The following is a 9,389-nucleotide window of genomic DNA, read 5'->3' on the forward strand; positions in this document are numbered from 1 at the left end:
ATTCTTATGTGAAGTCTTACCCACTAGGTAGCTATGTTTGGAGATGGGGCCTCTTAAGAAGCAAGTAGGTTAAATGAGGTCTTAAGAGAAGGGCCCTGACCTGATTAGTGTCCTTGTAAGAAGATATATCAGAGAGCTCCTCTCTCCCTTCTCCCTTTCTCTCCCCTCCCCCTCCACAGGCCATGTGAGAATAGAGCCAGAAGGTGGCAGTCTACAGCCAGGGAGAGAGCTCTTCCCAGAAACTGATTCAACTGGCACCTTGATCTGGGACTTCTCAGCTACCAGAACTGTGAGGAAATAAATTTCTGCTGATTAACACCCACTCAGTCTATGTTATCTTATTATGGAGGCCCAAGCTGATTAATACATCATTACAGGTTTCAGAGGGAGCCTGACTCTGACAAATCCTTGCTTTAGACTCCTAGTTAATAGAATTGTGAGACAGTAAGTTCTGTTGTTTTTAAGTCATCTAGTATTTGGCATGTTGTTATGGCAACCCTAGGAAGTTATACAGAACCCTTAGGAAGTGTGGAACCCAGGGTTCACAGGTTGGCCCTTTGAGGCCTGCAAACCCCTGAGGTGTTAGCTCTAGAGTGAAACTTACCTGTGTTGTGTTCTAGATCCACCCTTTCCTGAGAGTGATATTTAGCAAGTTCCTATATTGTCTAAGCTTTGCGTTTCCACATATGAACAACTGGAAAATAACTGAAAGCATTCAGGAGGCTCTAGTGAGGATTGAGTATGAAAATACATAAAAGAAATCAGCAATACGTGTTCAGTTCCCATTATTGTATTACTGTTATTAGGACCTACGAGCTGTGGAATTTCCACAATCAGCTGGATTTTACCTGATGCTTGAGTGTAAGTCACTCAGTCGTGTCCAACTCTTTTGATCCCATGGACTAGCCTGCCAGCCTCCTCTGTTCATGGAATTCTCCAGGCAAGAATACTGGAGTGGGCAAACCATTCCCTTCTCCAGGGGATCTTCCTGACTGAGGGATTGAATCCGGGTCTCCCACACTGTGGCAGATTCTTTACCTCTGAGCCAGCAGGAAAGCCCACCCAGATGGCGAACCCAGTTGTGAGGAAGATGAAAGCAGACATAGAAAAAGACAGAAGGCAGAAAAAGCTCTGTGATCTATAAAAGATCTGATTCTGAAGAAGAAATTAAAACCAGGAAGGACATTTGAAAGCAAGACAGAGTGAAAATTCATCTAAGAAATATAAAGTTAAGAACTTAGCAGTTAACGTAGACCTTTGTTCATGTTTCTGACTCTTCCTCCATCATCACACTAGGAAACCTACAGTAATTCCTTCTCAGCTGTACTTCTGTGCTGTCGTCTCCATGCCTGTGTCAAGAGCCCATGATGGCAGGGACCCTTTCTTCTCCATGTTCTGCCACCAGATACAGGGACATGTTGAGTAAATGTTATTACTGCTGTGGTGAGGGTTCCACACAGGACAAGAACTGTCCTCACCAGCAGCTTCTGTGTCTCTGAGAAATTGTAGTGTGAATTGGTTGCTTCCTTTCCCACTTCTTCCAAACTTATGTCCAGGAAATGTTTAAAGAGTCTAAGGATAATCTAATGATAAGGAGAAATATTTTGACACTATCACACAGTCACTCCTTCAACCCCCAACCTGTCTTCAAATGTAAAGGAATTTAGGGATGAAGTTCCTTCTCATGAAGCCTCTTTCAATTTACCAAAATTCTTCTGGGAAGAATTCATTTTGCTTGGTACTTAAGGGGCTGGGGTTAAGGGGGCAACCAATGTTACTCCTTCCCAGATGCTGTGTATTCTTGAGAAAGTCATTTTCCTTCTCTGAGTGGAGAATGCCATAGTATCAAATGAAAATTTTTAACAAGTTCCTTCCCCCTGTTTCTGTCACCTGTGTCCCCTTTGTTTCACTTTCTGACCTTCTCTGTTTTATTTCTTGTTTCGGAATGTCTAGCATTAGGGCCTATTGAGGAAAGTATAATATCAAAGCTATTTTTCCAGCTAAATAACTGGAGAAGTTTAGAAAGCTTACATTTTCCTGCAGATAGAAGTAATGTCATCAAACTATATAGACCTTTCTACAATGCTCATTTTTTAATTCTTCTTGTCCTGCTTTACAAATGCTCTCCAATTTATTAAATTTCATTTATTGCAAGTTCACAAAGTGGTAGGATATTAACACAAAAATGAATAATAATAAAAGCTTCAAAGCTTTAGCCAGAATTTATAATTCACTATATTTTATTTTATTTTTAATTTATTTTTATTTTTTTTACTTTACAATGTTGCATTGGTTTTGTCATACATTGACATGAATCCACCATGGGTGTACATGTGTTCCCCATTCTGAACACCCCCTCCCATCGTCCTCCCCATACCATCCCTCTGGGTCATCCCAGTGCACAGCCCTGAGCACCCTGTATCATTCATTGAACCTGCACTGGTGATTCATTTCACATATGATAATATACATGTTTCAGAGCCATTCTCCCAAATCATCCCACCCCCGCCCTCTCCCACAGAGTCCAAAAGACTGTTCTGTACATCTGTGTCTCTTTTGCCATCTCACATACAGGGTTATCATTACCATCTTTCTAAATTCCATATATATGCATTAGTATAAAGGTTACGACCAACCTAAATAGCATATTCAAAAGCAGAGACATTACTTTGCCAACTAAGGTCTGTCTAGTCAAGGCTATGGTTTTTCCAGTGGTCATGTGTGGATGTGAGTGTTGGACTGTGAAGAAGGCTGAGTGCCGAAGGATTGATGCTTTTGAACTGTGGTGTTGGAGAAGACTCTTGAGAGTCCCTTGGACTGCAAGGAGATCCAACCAGTCCATTCTGAAGGAGATCAGCCCTGGGATTTCTTTGGAAGGAATGATGCTAAAGCTGAAACTCCAGTACTTTGGCCACCTCATGCGAAGAGTTGACTCATTGGAAAAGACTCTGATGCTGGGAGGGATTGGGAGCAGGAGGAGATGGGGACGACAGAGGATGAGATGGCTGGATGACATCACTGACTCGATGGGCGTGAGTCTGAGTGAAGTCCGGGAGTTGGTGATGGACAGGGAGGCCTGGTGTGCTGCGATTCATGGGGTCGCAAAGAGTCAGACACGACTGAGCGACTGAACTGAACTGAACTGAACAGCTATCCTACCCAACTCTTCCAGAAATCTGCAGAGAAAGGTAAATTTCCAAATTCATTCTATGAGGCCACCATCACCCTAATACTGAACCTGACAAAGATGCCACAAGAAAAGAAAACTGAAAGCCAATATCACTGATGTACATACATGCAAAAATCCTTAACAAAATTCTAGCAAACAGAATCCAACAACATATTAAAAAAGGTCATACATCATGACCAAATGGGTTTTATTCCAGTGATGCAAGGATTCATCAATATCCACAACTCAATCAATGTTATTCACCACATGAACAAATTTAAAAATAAAAGCCGTATGATTATCTCAATAGATGCAGAGAAAGTCTTTGACAAAATTCAAAATCCATTTATGATAAGAACGCTCCAGAAAGCAGGAATAGAAGGAACATACCTCAACATAATAAAAGCTATGTATGACAAACCCACAGCAAACATTATCCTCAATGGTGAAAAATTGAAAGCATTTCCCCTAAAGTCAGGAACAAGACAAGTGTGCCCACTCTCACCACTACTATCCAACATAGTTTTGGAAGTTTTGGCCACAGCAATCAGAGCAGAAAAAGAAATAAAAGGAATCCAAATTGGAAAAGAAGAAGTAAAACTCTCACTGTTTGCAGATGACATGATCCTCTACATAGAAAACCCTAAAGACGCCACCAGAAAATTACTAGAGCTAATCAACGAATATAGTAAAGTTGCAGGATATAAAATCAACATAGAGAAATCCTTTGCATTCCTATACACTAACAATGAGAAAACAGAAAGAGAAATTATGCAAACAATTCCATTCACCTTTGAAACGAAATAATAAAATACTTCAGTTCAGTTCAGTCACTCAGTAGTGTCCCATTCTTTGCGACCCCATGAATCGTAGCACGCCAGGCCTCCCTGTCCATCACCAACTCCCGGACTTCACTCAGACTCACGTCCATCGAGTCAGTGATGCAATCCAGCCATCTCATCCTCTGTCGTCCCCTTCTCCTACTGCCCCCAATCCGTCCCAGTATCAGTCTTTTCCAATGAGTCAACACTTCACATGAGGTGGCCAAAGTACTGGAGTTTCAGCTTTAGCATCATTCCTTCCAAAGAAATCCCAGGGCTGATCTCCTTCAGAATGGACTGGTTGGATCTCCTTGCAGTCCAAGGGACTCTCAAGAGTCTTCTCCAACACCACAGTTCAAAAGCATCAATTCTTCGGCACTCAGCCTTCTTCACAGTCCAACTCTCACATCCATACATGACCACAGGAAAAACCATACCCTTGACTAGAGTGATGTCTCTGCTTTTGAATATACTATCTAGGTTGGTCATAACTTTTCTTCCCAGGAGTAAGCGTCTTTTAATTTCATGGCTGCAGTCACCATCTGCAGTGATTCTGGAGGCCAAAAAATAAAGTCTGACACTGTTTCCACTGTTTCCCCATCTATTTCCCATGGGGTGATGGGACCAGATGCCATGATCTTCGTTTTCTGAATGTTGAGCTTTAGGCCAACTTTTTCACTCTCCTCTTTCACTTTCATCAAGAGGCTTTTTAGTTCCTTTTCACTTTCTGCCATAAGGGTGGTGTCATCTGCATATCTGAGGTGATTGATATTTCTCCCGGCAATCTTGATTCCAGCTTGTGTTTCTTCCAGCCCAGCGTTTCTCATGATGTTTTCTGCATAGAAGTTAAATAAGCAGGGTGACAATATACAGCCTTAATGTACTCCTTTTCCTATTTGGAACCAGTCTGTTGTTCCATGTCCATTTCTAACTGTTGCTTCCTGACCTGCATAGAGGTTTCTCAAGAGGCTGGTCAGGTGGTCTGGTATTCCCATCTCTTTCAGAATTTTCCACAGTTTATTGTGATCCACACAGTCAAAGGCTTTGGCATAGTCAATAAAGCAGAAGTAGATATTTTTCTGGACCTCTCTTGCTTTTTCCAGGATCCAGCAGATGTTGGCAATTTGATCTCTGATTCCTCTGCCTTTTCTAAAACCAGCTTGAACATCACGGAATTCATGGTTCACGTATTGCTGAAGCCTAGCTTGGAGAACTTTGAGCATTACTTTACTAGCGTGTGAGATGAGTGCAATTTTGCCATAGTTTGAGCATTTTTTTACATTGCCTTTCTTTGGAATTGGAATGAAAACTGACCTTTTCCAGTTCTGTGGCCACTGCCGAGTTTTCCAAATTTGCTGGCATATTGAGTGCAGCACTTTCACACCATCATCTTTCAGGATTTGAAACAGCTCCACTGGAATTCCATCACCTCCACTAGCTTTGTTCATAGTGATGCTTTCTAAGGTCCACTTGACTTCACATTCCAAGATGTCTGGTTCTAGATTAGTGATCACATCATCATGACTCTCTGGGTTGTGAAGATTTTTTTGTGCAGTTCTTCTGTGTATTCTTGACACCTCTTCTTAATATCTTCTGCTTCTGTTAGGTCCATACCATTTCTGTCCTTTTACGAGCCCATCTTTGCATGAAATGTTCCCTTGGTATCTCTAATTTTCTTGAAGAGATCTCTAGTCTTTCCAATCTGTTGTTTTCCTCTATTTCTTTGCATTGATCGCTGAGTAAGGTTTTCTTATCTCTTCTTGCTATTCTTTGGAACTCTGCGTTTAGATGCCTATATCCTTCCTTTTCTCCCTTGCTTTCACCTCTCTTCTCTTCACAGCTATTTGTAAGGCCTCCCCAGACAGCCATTTTGCTTTTTTGCATTTCTTTTCCATTGGGATGATCTTGATCCCTGTCTCCTGCACAATGTCACAAACTTCATTCCATAGTTCATCAGGCACTCTATCTATCCAATCTAGGCCCTTAAATCTTTTCTCATTTCCACTGTATAATCATAAGGGATTTGATTTAGGTCATACCTGAATGGTCTAGCAGTTTCCCCTATTTTCTTCAATTTAAGTCTGAATTTGGTAATAAGGAGTTTATAATCTGAGCCACAGTCAGCTCCTGGTCTTATTTTTGTTGACTGTATGGAGCTTCTCCATCTTTGGCTGCAAAGAATATAATCAATCTGATTTCAGTGTTGACCATCTGGTGATGTCCATGTGTAGAGTCTTCTCTTGTGTTGTTGGAAGAGGGTGTTTGCTATGACCAGTGCATTTTCTTGGCAAAACTCTATTAGTCTTTGCCCTGCTTCATTCCGCATTCCAAGGCCAAATTTGCCTGTTACTCTAGGTGTTTCTTGACTTCCTACTTTTGCATTCCAGTCCCCTATAATGAAAAGGACAATTTTTTGGGGTGTTAGTTCTAAAAGGTCTTATAGATGTTCATAAAACCATTCAACTTCAGCTTCTTCAGCATTACTGGTTGGGGCATAGACTTGGATAACTGTGATATTGAATGGTTTGCCTTGGAGACGAACAGAGATCATTCTGTCATTTTGAGATTGCATCCAAGTACTGCATTCCAGACTCTTTTGTTGACCATGATGGCTACTCCATTTCTTCTGAGGGATTCCTGCCCGCAGTAGTAGTAGATATAATGATCATCTGAGTTAAAGTCACCCATTCCAGTCCATTTTAGTTCGCTGATTCCTAGAATGTCGACGTTCACCCTTGCCATCTCTTGTTTGACCACTTCCAATTTGCCTTGATTCATGGACCTGGCATTCCAGGTTCCTATGCAATATTGCTCTTTACAGCATCGGATCTTGCTTCTATCACTAGTCACATCCACAACTAGGTATTGTTTTTGCTTAGGAATATATTTACCTAAAGAAACAAAAAACCTATGTTTTATTTTTTTCAGATTTTATTTTTTTATTTGTTTTTACTTTACAATATCGTATCGGTTAATTGTTACTCTGCATTTAATTTTTGTACATTTAAAGAAGCAATGTCTGAGGAAACTAGAATTGAAAGAGACACGTGTACCCCAATATTCTTCACAGCACTGTTTATAATAGTCAGGACATGGAAGCAACCTAGATGTCCATCAGGAGACGAGTGGATAAGAAAACTGTGGTACATAAGCACAATGGAGTATTACTCAGCCATTAAGAAGAATACATTTGAATCAGTTCTAATGAGGTGGATGAAACTGGAGCCTATTATACAAAGTGGATTAAGCCAGAAAGAAAAACACCAATATAGTATACTAACGCATATATATGGAATTTAGAAAGATGGTATGATAACCCTGCATGTGAGACAGCAAAAGAGACAGAGATGTATACAACAGTCTTAGGGACTCTGTGGGAGAGGGCGAGGGTGGGATGATTTGGGAGAATGGCATTGAAACATGTATAATATCATACGTGAAATGAATCACTAGTCCAGGTTTGATGCATGATACAGGATGCTTGGGGCTGGCGCACTGGGATGATGCAGAGGGATGGTATGGGGAGGAAGTTGGGAGAGGGGTTCAGGATGGGGAACTGTGTACACTCGTGGTGGATTCATGTTGATGTATGGCAAAACCAATACAATATTGTAAAGTAATTAGCCTCCAATTAAAATAAATAAGTTTACATTAAAAAATTAAAATTAAGAAGCAACGTTTCTTACATTTGTTGATACATACACATTCTTCTTTTAAGAGATGTTTTATTTTACTTTCATTTTCTTCCTCAACTAGTTATTGTATCTACATATTCTTTACCAATCTTTACAACAATGTTTTTCCTTAGTGATCTATTATGGCTTTTTCTTATATTTTCTTCACACTGTTACCATCATGTGGCGATAAAGGTATTTTTAAATATCAAAGTCTGCTGTTACCTTTAAAAGATAGGCTTGCATTATATACCACCTTTCACATCATGCTGAGGTAAAGCCATGCATCTGACCCCATGGAAACTGAAAATTCCTCCCAGCCAACTCATATACATGCATTTTAAAAGATTTTATAATATTCCATTGTACAGATATCTCCCATACTGCTCAATGATTTCTGAATGATGGACATGTCCTTTGTTTTCAGGGTTTTGACTTAAAAGGGTACTTTGAATCTATAGAGGGCATCATCCTGGAGGCTTTTGTTTTTACATGAAGATAACATTTTTAATTCCTGGACCTTTTTCCTTGTCATTTCCCCCTTCTTCCCAGCATTCCTGTTTCCGCTTTCTCACGGCTATTCTGTTTTGCCACCCCTGAGACGCTTTGCGCCCAGGGCTTCAGTGACGTCATCTTTTTGCGCTGGGCCGACACCCACCGGTGGAGGAAGGAACGGCTCTGCCGCCCCTCTGCTTCTTTTGTTGGGCTGCTCTTTTGGAGTCATGGCGCCGTCGCTATGGAAGGGGCTGGTGGGCACCGGCCTCTTTGCCCTAGCCTACGAGGCTTTTTCCACTGCACAGCATCATTCTTATATGAGATAACAGAAAACGAAGATGAATCACTGCCAATAGGTATAGTTCTTCAGACACTTCTGGCCTTTGCAGATGGTATAGTTCATATTGCAGGGGAGTTTAAAGACATGGATGCCACTTCAGAACTAAAAAATAAACTACATGTATCTCGCTGGGAAGAAGAAAAGGATACTCCACTATCACCACCCATTTATGTTCTTACCAAGAGTCTACCAGGAATCACAGGCGAGGGGCCAAGAAAGAAAGTAGTAAAACAGAACGGTGTTAAGACATTTGACACACTAAGGAATCACCCATCATTTTATGTATTTAATCATCATGGTCGAGTACTGTTCTGGCCTTCAGATACAACAAATTTTTCAAACCAAAATCCATTGTCCTCTAACACATCATTGAAGTTACGAAAACTTGAATCACTGCGTTGTTAAGATTTTTAAAAATTATAATAACAGGACAGGACACAAAGCTGAAATATTGGAGTTTGGGATACAGAACACTCCCCCATCAGTATGTATATTGATTGCTCAGACCTAATTAAAAAAGTCTACAACCCTTATTTGTACACTGTTAATCAAGTCATTAATGCAGTATAAGTTACCTGTGAAATGAGTCTTTGATCTTTCATAGACAGAATTCTTTTTTCATTTAAAACAAATTCACAGTTTTTGTAAAAGTCACTGTTTTGAGCACATTTCTTTGAAAAATGTTGATGGTTTTGTAATTATTTATTTTCTTAGATTTCTTTTGCACTACAGTTTTTAGGGTCCTTTTGGAAATAGTGTGACTACTGCATTTTGCAGCATGAATGGTAGTAAATGGTCTTAAGTTCTTAACAATAAATAGATTTCTCTAAAGAGACCAAAATGGTGACTTATCAGTTTTTCTTATGCCCCCCAAAAGTGGCTCTGCTTCA

The 9,389-nt window shown here is 40.3% G+C and overlaps 1 pseudogene; it reads left to right on the forward strand.

The window, feature by feature from the left end:
- The first annotated feature begins 8,313 nt into the window (after positions 1 to 8,313).
- Positions 8,314 to 9,015, forward strand: LOC106990643 (ER membrane protein complex subunit 5-like; annotated as a pseudogene).
- The last annotated feature ends 374 nt before the right edge of the window (positions 9,016 to 9,389 follow it).

The sequence above is a fragment of the Ovis aries genome, chromosome 1 (genome assembly GCF_016772045.2).
Source record: "Ovis aries strain OAR_USU_Benz2616 breed Rambouillet chromosome 1, ARS-UI_Ramb_v3.0, whole genome shotgun sequence".
Lineage (NCBI taxonomy): Eukaryota > Metazoa > Chordata > Mammalia > Artiodactyla > Bovidae > Ovis > Ovis aries.